At 44.7% G+C, this 17,065-nt stretch overlaps 1 protein-coding gene across 1 annotated transcript in view; it reads left to right on the top strand.

The window, feature by feature from the left end:
- LOC124777500 (nuclear protein localization protein 4 homolog) overlaps positions 1-17,065 on the top strand; it is a 244,756-nt gene that overhangs the window by 27,367 nt on the left and 200,324 nt on the right. The window lies entirely within an intron of this gene.

Raw genomic sequence — 17,065 nt, 5'->3', positions numbered from 1 at the left:
GTTTGTAAGGGCAGCCGTCACAACTAAAATCAAGGGAACCTGGAGCGTGACTGAACGAATTGACCATCCCTGACACCAAGCGACCGCATGAATGCATCGGCTATCTTCTATGTCATGTGGTAGAATGTGAAGCAATGAGCAAGGGAACAAAATCTTTGAAAAAATTTTTGTTTTTTAACTGGAGTTGGTCACTAAGGATGCAGTCTTTGTCATACCATAGATGTTTAAAAATCTCCATTTCTTCTAATATGTCTAATTTCATACACTTAACTTCAGAATGAAGCAGCTCGGTACTGGCCAGGGGATTAGGCGTGTGAGCTATTTGTACAAGATGTTTATCAAAGGTAGAACCCCGCGTACTGTCACCACTTCTGGTGGGAATATGTTCCTTATATCTAGATCTATGATCACCACCCCCAACCAATTGTCCAAAACCTAGCCTCCCACATTAAACATACCAACCGCTTTCTGCATCAACTCTCCACCATCCCCACACCCTTACCTCCCAGGATCCCTTACCTGTCACTGTTGATGCAACCTACCTATACACCAACATCCCTTATGCTCATGGCCTTGTTGCAATTGAACACTACTTCTCCCAATACTCTGCAGACTCCAAACTCACCACGTCATTCCTTGTACACCTAAACAACTACATCCTAACCCATAACCACTTCCCATTTGAAGGGAAGGTATACAAACAAATTCATGGCCCAGCCATGGCCACCTGCATGGCACCCTCCAAAGCCAACCTCTTGATGGCGGGAGTTTCCAAGTGTCCCAAAACCCCGAACCCCTGAAATGGTTCAGTTTACTCTTAATATCTTTATACCCTGAACCCATGGCCCAGACACGTTGTCCTCAGTCCTCTGCAACCTCAACACATTCTCTCCCATCCACTTCACCTGCCCTCCTACATCCATTGTTCCACCTTCACTTTGATGTCGATTTCCTCCTGTCAGATGGCTTCATCCATGCCTTTCTCCACATCAGACCCATCAATGAGCACTGCAGTTTGACAGCTGCCAACCATCCCACACCAAAAAATCGCTGCCATGTAGCCTGACCACCCATAGTAGGTGCATTTGCAGTGATGAAAACTCTCTCGTCCAGTATGCTGAAGGCCTCCCAAAGGCCTTCGCAGACAGAGAATACCCTCCAGACCCATTCCATATCCTCACACACACCGGATCCTCACATCCATTCCAAGAGCCAACCACAAAGAAGCGATATCCCTTGTCACCCAATATCATCGCGACTGGAACAACTGAACCACGTCCATTGTTAGGGCTTTGATTATCTATCATCATGCCTTGAAATGAGAAAAATTTTACTCATGATACCTCCAATCCCTCCGAAAGTGTTGTTCCGCTGCCTACCCAACCTCCACAACATCCTAGTCGATCCCTATGCCACTCCCACCTTCATTCCCCTTCCATAGGGATCATACCCTTGTGAAAGACCCAGAAGTAAGACCTGTCCAATCCACGTGCCCAGCAGCACCTACTCCAGTCCCATCACAGTTTTATCCTACCCCATCAGAGGCCTGGCCACCTGTGAAAGCAGCAATGTTATATTACAGCTTTGCTGGAACCACTGCACAGAGTTTTACATTGGTATGACAGCCAACCAGTTGTCAACTAGAATGAAATGCCACCGCTAAAATGTTGCCTGAAACAAAATAGACCACCCAGGGGCACAACATGCAGCAGATCACAAAATTGTGGTATTCAGGTGGGAGCTATCCCGTAACCTTCCTGACCTAAACCTAAAGTAACTTGCCGATCACCCCCCCCCCCCCCCCCCCCCTCCATTCTAGTGTGTGTGTGTGTGTGTGTGTGTGTGTGTGTGTGTGTGTGTGTGTGTGTGTGTGTGTGTGTACACGTACTATCCCTTGCCCCAGCATCCCCACCCAATTTGTGTCCCCAAGTAGTTAGCTCGTTGTGTGATTTTATCTCATGCCCTATTCCATGAAATTGCATGCCCAGCAGTATGCCATCTGCCCCCTCTAGCAACTAATGCACAGACAGCTCCCCACTCTCCCACAACCCCCTCCCTGCCTCCCACCTCTCTCCATCCCACACACCTACCTCCTAACAGTACACTCATCGTGGGCCAGTAAAGAGCTGGCAGTAGACTGATCACAATGTAAGGAGACAAGCGTGTGCATGTGAGTGAGTGTGTATGTGTTTCTGTGTGTATGTGTTTGTGTACATTTTTCTCCTACAGCTAGAAAAGGGAAGTGCACTAAGAAAGCTAACCAAGCTCCATACATTTTGTTTGTGCGCCTCTTGATGATGCAGGGCGTTTGCTTTTATGTTGGGAAAGTATATATACAGCCATCCTGGTCTGATTAAAATTACTTGTTAGTTGAAATTTCACAATCTGTAATTAAGTTTTTCCTATCAGAGCTCTCAATGCTATGCACTAAATGTTTGCCAGAATAAAACATCATTACACTGTTCGAGCAATGTACATCACCTGACACACACAGTAGTATTAGTCCTGTTTAATTGTCACTAGCCATAGAGGCAATTACATGCTATGTTTTGTGGAAGCTGTAGTGTGATGGTTGAATCTGAAGTACTTGATACATTGCAGATTTAATAGTATTCTGCTTTTTTCTTATTTTATATTATTTGAACATTACCTTGGCTGCAATGATAAAATCTTTCTCTTTCTCCTTGTTGATCAGTTTTTGCTGGAATGAAATGTGATGTAGCAACTTCTACTTTCCTTAAATAATTATGCGGACAGCTTTTGTATGTACTGTGTGTCGCTCCTCAGGGTCTCAGCATTCGTTTGCTTAGTATGGGCTTGGCGACCCCGGGGTTCCTGAGCTGGGGGACTGGTAAGCGCCACCAGTCCTCTGTCCCTGTAAGCTCTGGTCATACTTCAGCGACCACCATGCAGCGCAGTGGTGGAATGTTGTGTGTTTCAGAGAACAGGGGTCTTAGCTTCACCGCCTTGACCACGAGAAATGTACGCACCTCTATAAAAAAACCTCAACCTCAAGGTGTGCTATGTGCTGAGGAGGTGAATGGCTATTGAGGTAAAACAGTCTTTAGTGGACAACCTCTGGGGCACCTGCCGCCCCCCCCCCCCCCCCCCCCCCCAGTTGTATAATGCTTGGTCAGGCATGCAGGGCTCTGCCTGGGTCGACGGTTGTTTCCCTAGCATCTCGTGGGATCCCTATGGAACTGTCTCATGAAACTACTAATCCTGACGGAATGGGAGTACCATCAGGCAGCACCTACATCCACTCTTCAAAGAGAGCTCAGTTGGCGAGCCCTCCCAAAAAGAAGCCTCAGAGTAAGAGTAACGGGGCATTATTTTGCCATAACACTTTCACTGTAATCAAGCAAAACAGGGGAAGCTTTCTACATTCACAAGGCATTCGAAGGTATTGCTGGGTCTCTGAAAAGTGTCAAACAACTTCGTAATGGAACGCTTTTAGTTGAAATTGCTAATTCCAACAAAATATCTAAGCTTCTGGGATGTAAGACCTTAGGTGAGTACCCAGTCGAGGCTGAGTTACATAACACACTTAACTTTAGTAAGGGCATGGTTACCTGCTCCAATATAATGGAGGTGGACCCCACGGAGTTAGGTGAAGAGTGGAAGAATGTGGGCGTCACGGAGGTGCAGAGTTATATGAGGAGAGTCAATGGCAAATTGGAAAAATCAGCAATGTTTATTCTAACGTTTAGTACTCCAGTATTACTGGAACATATCCTTGCAGGCTATATCTGCCATAAGGTTCATCCTTTTGTTCCTAACCCCATGCGATGCTATAAATGTCAAAGATTTGGCCATACCACTGTCTACATCTACATCTACATCTACATCTACATTGATACTCCGCAAGCCACCCAACGGTGTGGGGCGGAGGGCACTTTACGTGCCACTGTCATTACCTCCCTTTCCTGTTCCAGTCGCGTATGGTTCGCGGGAAGAACGACTATCTGAAAGCCTCCGTGCGCGCTCTAATCTCTCTAATTTTACATTCGTGATCTCCTCGGGAGGTATAAGTAGGGGGAAGCAATATATTCGATACCTCATCCAGAAACGCACCCTCTCGAAACCTGGCGAGCAAGCTACACCGCGATGCAGAGCGCCTCTCTTGCAGAGTCTGCCACTTGAGTTTATTAAACATCTCCGTAACGCTATCACGGTTACCAAATAACCCTGTGACGAAACGCGCCGCTCTGCTTTGGATCTTCTCTATCTCCTCCGTCAGACCGATCTGGTACGGATCCCACACTGATGAGCAATACTCAAGTATAGGTCGAACGAGTGTTTTGTAAGCCACCTCCTTTGTTGATGGACTACATTTTCTAAGCACTCTCCCAATGAATCTCAACCTGGTACCCGCCTTACCAACAATTAATTTTATATGATCATTCCACTTCAAATTGTTCCGCACGCATACTCCCAGATATTTTACAGAAGTAACTGCTACCAGTGTTTGTTCCGCTATCATATAATCATACAATAAAGGATCCTACTGTGGGATGTAATGGGAAGGCTACGTGTGGCAATTGTGGGGGCTCTGCTTATGAGTCGGGGACTTATTGTACACTTCTTCTGAAATGTGTAAAGTGCTCTGGGGATCACCCAGTGTGGAGTAGAAAGTGTGGGATTTACAACAAGGAAAGGAAAATTCAAGAGTTGAAAGTAAAGAGATGCATACCCTGTGGTTAAGCTAAAAAGGCTTTGAAAGCCATTCAACAATTGGTTTTTGATACTTTTTTTGCATCAGCCCTTAAGACACTGATCACCAAGTGTTATTCTTCCACACAAACTCAGACTGCAGATTCAAGTACGAGCACATGCACTTGTTGATGTACCTGTGGGGGAAACACTCCACTTGCAACTGATGTCGTTCGGAAGCTGTCAGCAGTCATCTGACTCCCGTTCAGAAAGCAGGCTTACCACCTAAACCACATACCACTCCCCAACATCAGAAGCCAACTAAGCCAACCCCGCAACCCAGGCAACTGCCTCCTCCTGTCAGTAAAGAAAAACGTCCTTCGAAAAGTATTTCTAAGTCCAAGCAAGCGGTAGGTAAACCTTCGGACCGACGAGCTCTCTCACTTTCTGGTGGAGACTATGCTCTTCAGGATATGAACTTCCAAACGAAGGGACCAGAGAGCATAGAACGGGCTAACATCTCCCCTGACCTCCCTGGTAAATCACTGCCTCCGAGGGAGAAAGAAAAGAACCACTGTCACTAACCAATGGCTTCCACAGGGACTTCTGTGTTGCAATGGAATTTGAATGGATATTGTTTACATTTGGAAGAATTGCAGCCGCTGGTCCAGGATAAACCTTTCTGCGTCTGCATACGAAAAACACATCTTAAAGTCACCAACACACCTGCATTACGAGGTTACCACATATACAGGAAGTATGACACTACCGGAGACAGGGCTAAAGGTGGAGTGGCTAGTTTCCTTGATGACAGATGCCACTGCTCTCCTGTCCCTCTTACCACAACCATGCAAGCAATTGCTGTGTTCTCGCACCCTTTTCTATCACAGCGTGTTCTTTGTACCTGCCCCTAATGACACTTTGGATGCAGACGCACTGGCTGATCTCTTCCAGGCACTCCCACATCTATTCCTCCTTGTGGGGGACTTCAATGCTCACAATGTGCTGTGGCTCTTGACTACTACTTGCTCCAGGGGTCGGATGATCGAGTGACTCATCCATTCTGAGAATATCTGCTTTCTGAACGGGAGTCAGATGACTCACTTTTCCACAGCTACAGGGTCTTCTTCAGCTATTGACCTTTGTTTTTGTTCCCCACCTATTGCAGACTCGGTTCAGTGGGAAGTGCCTCCAGATTACAATCTAGTGATCACTTTCCATTGTGGATCCGTCTGCTGACTAGGACGGTGGCCAACAGGAGACCACGCAGGTAGATGATACAAAGGGCAAATTGGTTACAATACAGTCGACAGGCTATTTTTGAACAAAAGAATCGTGCACAGGAGGCGGTGACCCATATCACTCATGAGAGCCAAAGGGCTGCCTCAGAGTCCATCCTCAGGTCTACTAACCACCTCAACAATGGCCTGTACCTTGGTGGAATGACGACTGTCGATTGGCCGTCAGGGCCAGACGGACAGCTCTGTGGAACTTCAAATAGTGTCCAACTACAGACAATCTTCAAGCTTTCATGTCTGTGAGAGCACATGCAAGGCGAGTGATCAAAGAATGGAAGAGGGCTTCCTGGAGGGAATTCACGACTTCCATTAATCGGTCCACTTCCACTGCGCACATTTGGGAATCACTAAGATGGATTTCAGGCAAGGGTAATCGTCATCCCCCTACGGTCTTGTCAAATAGTGGGGTCTTGGTGGACAGGCCAGAAGACATGACTCATGTTTTAGCTGAACACTTCTTTACTGTTACTAAGTCATCCAGACAAGCTCCTGCTGTTCAGGTATTCCGTCGGACTGCAGAGATGAGGAAGCTCAATTTCTTCTCACGTAATGAGGAAGTCTACAACCTTCCATTCTCCATGTGGGAACTGGAATCAGCTTTATCTGCAGCCAGAGACACTGCTCCCAGACCTGATGAGATCCGTTGTACCATGCTTCGTCATCTGTGCCTTGAAGCAAAAGGTCAGCTGCTCTCTTGTTTTAATCAGGTCTGGTCTGATTGACAGTACCTGACAACTTGTAAGGAGGCAATATTAATACCTTCTGGAAACCAGACAAGGACTGTAGCACACCTGACAGTTATCGGAGTATCGCCCTTACCAGTTGTATGGGTGTGATTCTTGAATGCATGGTCAACCTCTGCCTCATCTGGCTGCCCGAGTCCTGAGGGCACCAGAGCTGCTACCAGTGCAGTTTCAGGCGCTACCGTTCCGACCTCAAAAAAGCATATGATACTACTTGGAGGTACAACATCCTTCGCAAACTTCATGAATGGGAACTATGTGGGCATCTGCCGCTTCTGATCCAATCCTTTCTCGAGGACCAGCATTTTCATTATCGCATTGGTCATGCCATGTCTGATTGCTATATTCTGGAGAATGGTGTGCCCCAGGGCAGTGTCCTCAGTGTCACATTGTTTGCCATCACTATCAATGGTATTTCCTCTGCAGTCAGGAGCCCTGTCAAATGCTCTTTATTTGTTGATGACTTTGCAATCTTCTACTCTTCCTCTGATCTCAATCGACGACGAGGCAGCTACAGCTGACCATTAGGAGGCTGGAAACCTGGGCCCAGACAACTGGTTTTCAGTTCTCACCTGAGAAGACTATGTGTGTCAATTTTAATCGTACTCATCGGAGTTTTAACCAACCAGAGCTTAGAACGGGGGACCATATTTTATGTTTTCAAGACACTGTGCACTTTTTGGGTTTATTACTTGACTCAAAATTAACATGGCTTCCACACCTGAAAGACCTACGAACAAAAGACTTCCGGTTGTTGAACATTTTGAAATGCCTTGGCAGAAAAACATGGGGAGCTGACAGGTCTTGCCTCCTGCAGTTTTATGGGGCATTTGTTCTATCATACTTAGACTATGGCTGCGTGGTTTACGGATTGGCCCATCCTTCCTACTTCTGGATGTTATATGCTGTCCACCATGAGGGCATTCGTATATCGACTGGAGCCTTTCGGACCAGCCCAGTTCAGAGTCTGTGTGCAAAGGCTGTGGACCACCACTCTGGATTTGCCAACATATCCTTATGGCTTGACAGGCGCTGAAAATCTCAGTGTCACCTCAGTCACTGGCATTTAGTTCAGTGATCCAACCCACCTTCGAACAAGTGTTCAGGAATCGGCCCCAAGTGATTCAGCCATTTGGTGTACGTGCCACAGACTGTCCCAAAGATCTGGATCTCTTGAGCGTGAAAATACACACCCAGGGATGGAACACACTGCCGCCTTGGTGTCTTCAAAGGCCCAAACTGATTTTAAGCTTGACACAGTACACAAAAAGTTGTACTCAAAATAAGGTTGTTTCAACTTTGTTTTCGTCTGTTTTTAGTATGGTCCATAGTTTTATCATTATTTATATAGATGGATCAAAGCAGGGGAATGCTCTCAGTTGTTCTGTGGTTTTCCCTGATTGGGTTTTTAAAGTGTGTCTTCCAGAGCAATTTACAATTTATGATGCAGAGTTATATGGCATTCTGATGGCACTGGAGAGGGTTCACAGACATCACCATACAAGTTTCCTTGCCTGTTCCGACCCTCTTAGTGTGTTGCAGACACTTCACCAAATGTATCCGGTAGACCTGCTGATTCAGCTCATCCATGACTCCTTACTGTGGCTCCAACTCCATGGCAAGGAGGTGATCTTTTGCTGGGTACCTGGCCACATTGGGATAAAGGGTAATGACATGGCTGATAAAGCTGCCAAAGAAGCGTGTTGGGACAGTGCTGTCCATCAATGTCCCATCCCATTGCACACATTTTCTGACAGATGCATCATGCGTCAGTTGGAGACTGAATGGTTGCAGGTGACAGACAACAAACTGCAGACACTCGAATCGACCACAAATCCTTGGTGGACTTCATGTCAGCCTCACCACTGGAAGGAGGTTTTGATTACCAGACTGCACATCGGGCATGGCCCTTTCACAGATGGCTTCCTCTTCTGGCGGAAGGATCCACCATTCTGTGAAGTTTGTGGCGTGCCGCTTTCAGTTCAGCTTATTGTGGCTACATGTGTCCTGTATACTGATATTAGGGCAGCCCTCAGTCTCGCTGGAGATCTGCCCACCATCCTCGTAGATACAGATACCAGTGTTAAAAGATAGGTGAAATTTTGTGAACGGTCAGGCCTCATCCCTAAACTGGTGGGGAAGGGTGGCAGACTTTAGTACGTTATAAACTACTCCGCATGTGGGGACAGCCTTCATCCCCACCCATGAGATTTGCAGTTTGACTTTTCATCGGGGCACTGATGACCATGATGTCGAGTGCCCCCTCAACCCAAATCATTGTCTTACAGTGTGTCCCTACTAAGAATTGTCAGATGCATTTTCAATGATGTTGCACCAGATATTTGCAATTTTGTTTTTGCAATGAGTAGCTGGAGGCAGTCCAAACAATACTGCTTATCACATCTTTCATGCAATGCTCATGCTGATGGAAAGTGTCAGTATATTTCCTGTTACAATCAAAATTATTTTTAAAGCGTAATCTTATGTGCCCATTTGATAGAGTAATTTTACCTAGTGTGATATTCAGTTTAGAGGTGTGTATTAAGAGGGGTAGCAAAACGCGAAGAATAACCACTAGTTCAGCAGCAACTGAGTCTTGCTGCTGCTTGGCAGTAGCAGACAATGTGGGACAGGGTGGCATCTTGAGTTGCTGCTTGAGTACTGGTTATTCTTCATGTTTTATTGTCCCTGTTAACATGTACTGATAAAATGAATATCACGCTAGGCTAATTTTAAACCACTCTAGGAAGAAGTTGTGTGGAACTATGAAAAAATAAGCAAAATATACAAATTGAGTAGTTCATGTGCAAGATAAGCAACATCAAGGAGACTGTGACTTCAGAAGCGCCGTGGTCCCGCGGCTAGCGTGAGCAGCTGCGTAACGAGAGGTCGTTGATTCAAGTCTTCCCTCGAGTGAAAAGTTTAATTTTTTATTTTCACAAAGTTATGATCTGTCCGTTCGTTCATTGACGTCTCTGTTCACTGTAATAAGTTTAGTGTCTGTGTTTTGCTACCGCACCGCAAAACCGTGTGATTAATAGACGAAAGGACGTGCCTCTCCAATGGGAACCGAAAAATTTGATCGCAAGGTCATAGGTCAACCGATTCCTCCACAGGAAAACACGTCTGGTATATTCTATACGACACTGGTGACCGCATGTGCGTCACATGACAGGAATATGTTGCCGACCCACCTAACTTGTACACTTGGTGAATGAGTAAAAAGATCCTTCTACCTTGCCCGATTTAGGTTTTCTTGTGGATGTGATAATCACTCCCAAAAAAGTGATGAGAACATAAGAGTTTGTCACATAAACTGCAACGAATGAATGCAACAGTTTCACAGTCGCACAGTTTTCCCTGTGCTCTGTCAAAACATATGTTTTTAACGTTTTCAAATTTTTCCGTGTGTAGACCGTCAAATCCTGCATATGTCCAAGCAAATCTGAACATGTCCTGGAATTTTGGAGAGCGAAGTTGATTATGTGTGAGTGCCTTAACTTTGATAATTGTCTGAAAATTAAAAAAAATAAACTTTACACCCGAGAGAAGACTTGAACCAAGGACCACTCGTTCCGCAGCTGCTCACGCTAACCGACCACGGCGCACCTGAGCTAACATCATCCTTGTTGTTGCCTATCTTGCGCATGGACTACTCAGTTTGTATATTTTGCTTATTTTTTCATAGTTCCACACAACTTCTTCCTGTTTTCTCGATTGATCTGTGTTCAGTTTTTCAAGGCCTATCCACTGTGCCAACTTAAAATTAAATCTGAGGGGGGTGCGATGGGGAGGTTCTCTTGTTAGGAGAGACACCCCAGTATATTCATTATATTGTCCATAGCCATGTAGAATAATTTTCAAATAACATGAGCCTCCCAATCAGAATATTCAATTTGAAACCATTGCATACAAGTTTTATGCAGAACAAAGGATTCAGAGTGAATGTTCAGTCAAAGGTTCATTTGTTTGAGTCACGTTACATCCATTGTCATTGTTCCATGCATTTACACAGGAACATTGTGCTTCTCCAGTGTAGGCGGGTGATTCAAGGTCTTGCACTAACGTAGTTACTGCAGTTGCCATCCCATCTTGTAGACATATCTCGTCCCTCGGAAATGCTAACAAAACAACAAATCCGTGCAGTAGTTATGCTCTCCCATAAAGGGTGTCCCAGGAGTAATGGTAAATATTCAGGGATGTGGAGGAACGACAATTTAAAGCAAAAAGCTTCGTATGGACATATGCCCTATTGCAGATGGTTTCAGAGATGTCTGGACCTATAAGCATGTTACCAATCATGCCGCACCAAATATTGATTGAAGAACGAACTTGGAAATTGGTTTACACTGTACCGCGTGGATTTTACTACCACTATCCATGATTATTATATGTGTTGTCGGTTTCATTTGGTGTAAATGTGGCTTCATCAGTGAATAATATAAATGAAAGCAGATGATTATCGTCATTTAACCAGTGACTAAATTCAAGTCATGTGGCATTGTCCCAAATGTCAAAATTTTTAACATGTTATTTGTGAAATTGGCATAAGTTTTCCATGTGTAGTGTTCACCATGCACGTTTTTGTAGGACACTGATAGTTGCAGAAAGTCACTGTGTGCTGGTAGCGGGACTATACCGCACCATTCAACAGTGTGTTGCTGTTCCTTCACAGGTTGCGGAAACATACATGATGTCTGCATGTTCATTGATGTGTGGCATTTTATGTCCATATGAAATTTTTGCTTTAAATGAGTGCTCCTCTCACACCCCTGAATACTGGCCATTCCTCATATGACACCCTGTATAATAATCACTTTATAGTTTTTCGTTCGTGAGTATCGTTTGTCAGTAAAAATACATATACACCTCGCTCTTCTGGAGTGATATGTAACAACACATATCCTCCAACTTAGAAGAATGATCTTGTGATAAATACAACTACTTTGATTAATTAATATGTTAAGCTACTGCAAGTTAACAATGCTTTATACATTATCAATAAATTCCTTATATAAATCTCTGCTTACTGTTGCTTTATAAAATTAATAACTTCTATATAGTGAAAATAGTACTAATTGTACGAGGCTCCTCAGTTTTCCTTAAAGGATGTCTGGTATGGTTTCTAATACAGCACCCCCCCCCCCCCCTCCCCCTGTGGATCCAGGGGTTAGAATAAGCCCGCAGTATTCCTGCCTCTCGTAAGAGGTGATTAAAAGGAGTCTCCAACATTTCGGCTTTTTTGTGATGGTTCCCTTTTGGGTTTGACCTCCACCTTTTCCAAATTTCTGTTGATAGTGTGTGCCAATTGGGGAGGATGCCTTATGTGGTGTTTTTTGTTTGCCTATCGAGCCCCAAGACCTTGCATGCTACTTATTGTCATGTAGCGGGCTTTGCACCCAACGTCTTATGGGTTGCCTACTTCTTATCTCCTGCACTGTACCATCCTTCATGCCCACGGCAATTCTGGACCATTTCAGCACCCAAAATCCAGCGCGGTAGCCAGTCCGTCATGGTGGGGCTGCCAAGTACCCTCTTGGTGATAGCCCCCTGACAACACAGGGATCGCACTGCTGATGCCAGAGCTGAGACCTCCCTGCTTATGCCCATCCTTTCTGGGGCACCATGATTCCCGGCAGTGGCCATACCTGCAGGTGGCCCTTGCTGAGGCTGGGTGGCGTCTATGGGGAGAGCCCCTGGTCGAAGTGGGCGGCATCAAGGTTGATGACCCACAATGAAATGGGTTAAATTGAATCCAGCTGGTGGAACTGTGACTGCTGCGTTCGGATACGGGCTGAGTTGGCATCCCTTCGCTCCCAGCTTTAGGCAGTGTTGGCTTCGGTCACACAGCTTGAGGCTGTTGCCAATGGGCATCACTGTGAGGGTCCAGACAGGGGTTTCTCGGGGATGGCCAGCTCGTCCCACACATCCCCCGATTGGGCTACACCTGTGGCTGCCCGGGATACTGCCCACATTGAGGCTGACCCCTCCCCCATGATAGAGTGGGAGGTCATCACGAGGTGTGGCAGGGGGCGAAAGACATTCCAGAGGGCTGAACAGAAGGCCTCTCCAGTTTGTCTAACGAACCAGTTTCAGGCTCTGTCTCTGGCTGATACTGATCTTCGGCGGGACATGACTGCTTGTCCTGTTCCAGAGGTTGCCCCTCAGTCTGCAAGATCCGGGCGGTCGCAGAGGGTGGGCTTACTGGTAGTTGGGACCTCCAGCGTCAGGTGTGTAATGGGGCCCTTAGGGATATGGCTGCAAGGGAGGGGAAGGAAACCAATGTGCACTCCATGTGCATACTGGGGGGAGTCATTCCAGATGTGGAAAGGGTCCTTCCGAATGCCGTGAAGGGTACAGGGTGCACCCATCTGCAGGTGGTCGCTCATGTCGGCACCAATGATGTGTGTCGCTATGGATCAGAGGAAATCCTCTCTGGCTTCCGGCGGCTGTCTGATATGGTGAAGACTGCAAGTGTCGCTAGCGGGATGGCCTCGGGCAAATACAGAAAGGGCAACAGCCTCAAAGGGTGCGGGGCAAAGTCAGGACATGTGGGGACCAAGCAGCAATCTGTATTGTAATTGTAAACTGTCGAAGCTGCGTTGGTTAAGTACCGGAACTTCAAGGCGCTGATAGAAAGCACCGAAGCTGAAATCGTTATAGGTATGGAAAGCTGGCTGAAGCCAGAGATAAATTCTGCCAAAATTTTTACAAAGGCACAGACGGTGTTTAGAAAGGATAGATTGCATGCAACTGGTGGTGGCGTGTTTGTCGCTGTTAGTAGTAGTTTATCCTGTAGTGAAATAGAAGTGGATAGTTCCTGTGAATTATTATGGGTGGAGGTTGTACCCAACAACCAAGCTAGGTTAATAATTGGCTCCTTTTATTGACTCAGCAGCATTAGTGGCAGAAAAACTGAGAGAAAATCTGGAATACATTTCACATAAACTTCCTCAGCATGTTATAGTCTTAGATGGAGATTTCAATTTACCAGGTATAGACTGGGACACTCAGATGTTTAGGAGGGGTGGTAGGGACAGAGCATCGAGTGACTTTATACTGAGTGCACTATCCGAAAATTACCTCGAGCAATTAAACAGAGAGCCGACTCGTGGAGATAACATCTTGGACCTACTGATAACAAACAGACCCGAACTTTTCCACTCTGTAAATGCAGAACAGGGAATCAGTGATCATAAGGCCGTTGCAGTATCCCTGAATATGGAAGCAAATAGGAATATAAAAAAGGGAGGAAGGTTTATCTGTTTAGCAAGAGTAATAGAAGGCAGATTTCAGACTACCTAACAGATCAAAATGAAAATTTCTGTTCCGACACTGCAATGTTGAGTGTTTATGGAAAAAGTTCAAGGCAATCATAAATGCATTTTAGACAGGTATGTGCTGAGTAAAACTGTGAGGGATGGGAAAAACCCACCGTGGTTCAACAACAAAGTTAGGAAACTACTGCGAAAGCGAAGAGAGCTTCACTGCAAGTTTAAACGCAGCCAAAACCTCTCAGACACACAGAAGCTAAACAATGTCAAAGTAGCATAAGGAGGGCTATGCGTGAAGCGTTCAGTGAATTTGAAAGTAAAATTCTATGTACCGACTTGACAGAAAATCCTAGGAACTTCTGGTCTTCCGTTAAATCAGTAAGTGGATTGAAACAGCGTATACAGACACTCTGGGATGATGATGGCATTGAAACAGAGGATGACACGTGTAAAGCTGGAATACTAAACACCTTTTTCCAAAGCCGTTTCACAGAGGAAGACCGCACTGCAGTTCCTTCTCTAAATCCTTGCACAAAAAAAAATGGCTGACATCGAAATAAGTGTCCAAGGAATAGAAAAGCAACTGAAATCACTTAACAGAGGAAAGTCCACTGGACCTGACGGGATACCAATTCGATTCTACACAGAGTACGAGAAAGAACTTGCCCCTCTTCTAACAGCCATGTACCGCAAGTCTCTAGAGGAACGGAAGGTTCCAAATGATTGGAAAAGAGCACAGGTAGTCCCAGTTTTCAAAAAGGGTCGTCGAGCAGATGCACAAAACTATAGGCCTATATCTCTGACATCGATCTGTTGTAGAATTTTAGAACATGTTTTTTGCCATGTATCATGTCATCATGGAAACCCAGAATCTACTATGTAGGAATCTACATGGATTCCGGGAACTGCGATCGTGTGGGACCCAACTCACTTTATTTGTTCATGAGACCCAGAAAATATTAGATACAGGCTCCCAGGTAGATGCCATTTTGCTTGACTTCCGGAAGGCATTCGATACAGTTCCGCACTGTCGCCTGATAAACAAAGTAAGAGCCTATGGAATATCAGACCAGCTGCATGGCTGGATTGAAGAGCTTTTAGCAAACAGAATACAGCATGTTGTTCTCAATGGAGAGACATCTACAGACGATAAAGTAACCTCTGGGGTGCCACAGGGGAGTGTTGTGGGACCATTGCTTTACATAATATATATAAATGACCTAGTAGATAGTGTCGGAAGTGCCATGTGGCTTTTAGCAGATGATGCTGTAGTATACAGAGAAGTTGCAGCATTAGAAAATTGCAGCGAAATGCAGGAAGATCTGCAGCAGATAGGCACTTGGTGCAGGGAGTGGCAACTGACCCTTAACATAGACAAATGTAATGCATTGCGAATACATAGAAAGAAGGATCCTTTATTGTATGATTATATGATAGCGGAACAAACACTGGTAACAGTTACTTCTGTAAAATATATGGGAGTATGCGTACAGAATGATTTGAAGTGGAATGATCATTTAAAATTAATTGTTGGTAAGGCCGGTGCCAGGTTGAGATTCATTGGGAGAGTCCTTAGAAAATGTAGTCCATCAACAAAGGAGGTGGCTTACCAAACACTCGTTTCTCGCTCTGGCGGCTCTGTCGTGGCCTGATGGGAGCCACTGTGTCATCGATAATGTGCGCTCTCACAAGTTCCAATGCCCAACGTCTCCACCAGAATAATGTCACGTAGAAGAAGATGTAATTAGATGAATGACAAACAGTAACTTCACTTAACAAAGGTTTATTCAGCACTTGCACATACAAGAGCGCGGAGCGAATTGCCTCCGGCCAGAGCACATATAGTATATATACAGCTACAGAACATTCCAGTACAATGATTCTTGACATTTGTGGATACTTCTAGAATGCACTCGAACCGAATATAGAAATTAAAATTGTACAGTCCAGGTGAGTTTTGAACTTGTGACCCTCCATGCAACAGTTTAGTATCATAACCACTACACCACAGTGCTTCTCAGCTTCTTCTGCAACAATATATCATTTTGGCCCATTGTTGCAATATTTCAAGAAACAGTTGTACTCTTATTTGTGATACAGTAAAATTGCGGAAAGTAATAGTACTGTGAGTTTTCCAAATCCCACTTGGATAATTGTTTGCATACTGGAATCAGTTCATATCAGAATGTATGTTGAAAGTATATATATTCAAGAAATATGGTGTAACACCTGATTACATTACATATGGCAGGTCGCCATATGATTATTCCCTCCGATCAAGATACTTATAGAAAACATAATTAAGGCATACAGGACAGCAGGAGAGGAGGCTCATTGTGCAGAAAGTGAAATATGAAAAAAAATAAAATAATCAACTCATGACCTTTTAGGTGTCAGTCCACATGTTCACAAAGAGTGTGCACCGCCAGAGGACTTGTAGCACATTACTATAACCATATCGTACCATTGTTGTCAAAAGTATATCCCAGTGTTCATCTCTGGATACACATATCAACCCATCTATTACCAAATCATATTTCCTCACTCTTTGTAGGAACATTAAGCTTAATACATAACTGGAAATTGCAAATGCAAGAAAAACCTCCTTATGCTCAACACAAGTCCGAGATATCCTACCTTTTCTTTTTATTTGTCTTCAAAAGGTATCTGCTCTTCTCTTTGTTCATACCATAGCACCTGGAATTAAATAGATAAGCGAGCCTTACTCTTCTGCTCTTATCAGCAGTTCTGTCACTCATTGCTATGTTAATTTCTTACTACATAAATTCTAAAATAAAACATTAATTATAAGTCAGTGTCAAACACTGTTAGACTGTCAAAAAAGTATTCCATTTAGTTCTAAACTATCCACAAAAATCATTTACATGTTTTTCCTACCAGTTCAGCTGTAGTGTACTAAATTTAATTTTTTTTTCCCAAATAGACGGTACACAGACAATAAATGATGACTAACTGACGACCTCAGCTACTGACAGGTGTTGTTGATATACCTCGATGTGGACAGCTGAAAATGTGTGCCCCGACCGGGACTCGAATACATATATAGAAATGTGGACAGTTGGGAATGTGAGTCTCA

Source organism: Schistocerca piceifrons, chromosome 2, assembly GCF_021461385.2.
Source record: "Schistocerca piceifrons isolate TAMUIC-IGC-003096 chromosome 2, iqSchPice1.1, whole genome shotgun sequence".
Lineage (NCBI taxonomy): Eukaryota > Metazoa > Arthropoda > Insecta > Orthoptera > Acrididae > Schistocerca > Schistocerca piceifrons.
Note: the sequence above shows the minus strand (reverse complement) of the source record. Positions and strands in the feature narration are given on the sequence as shown.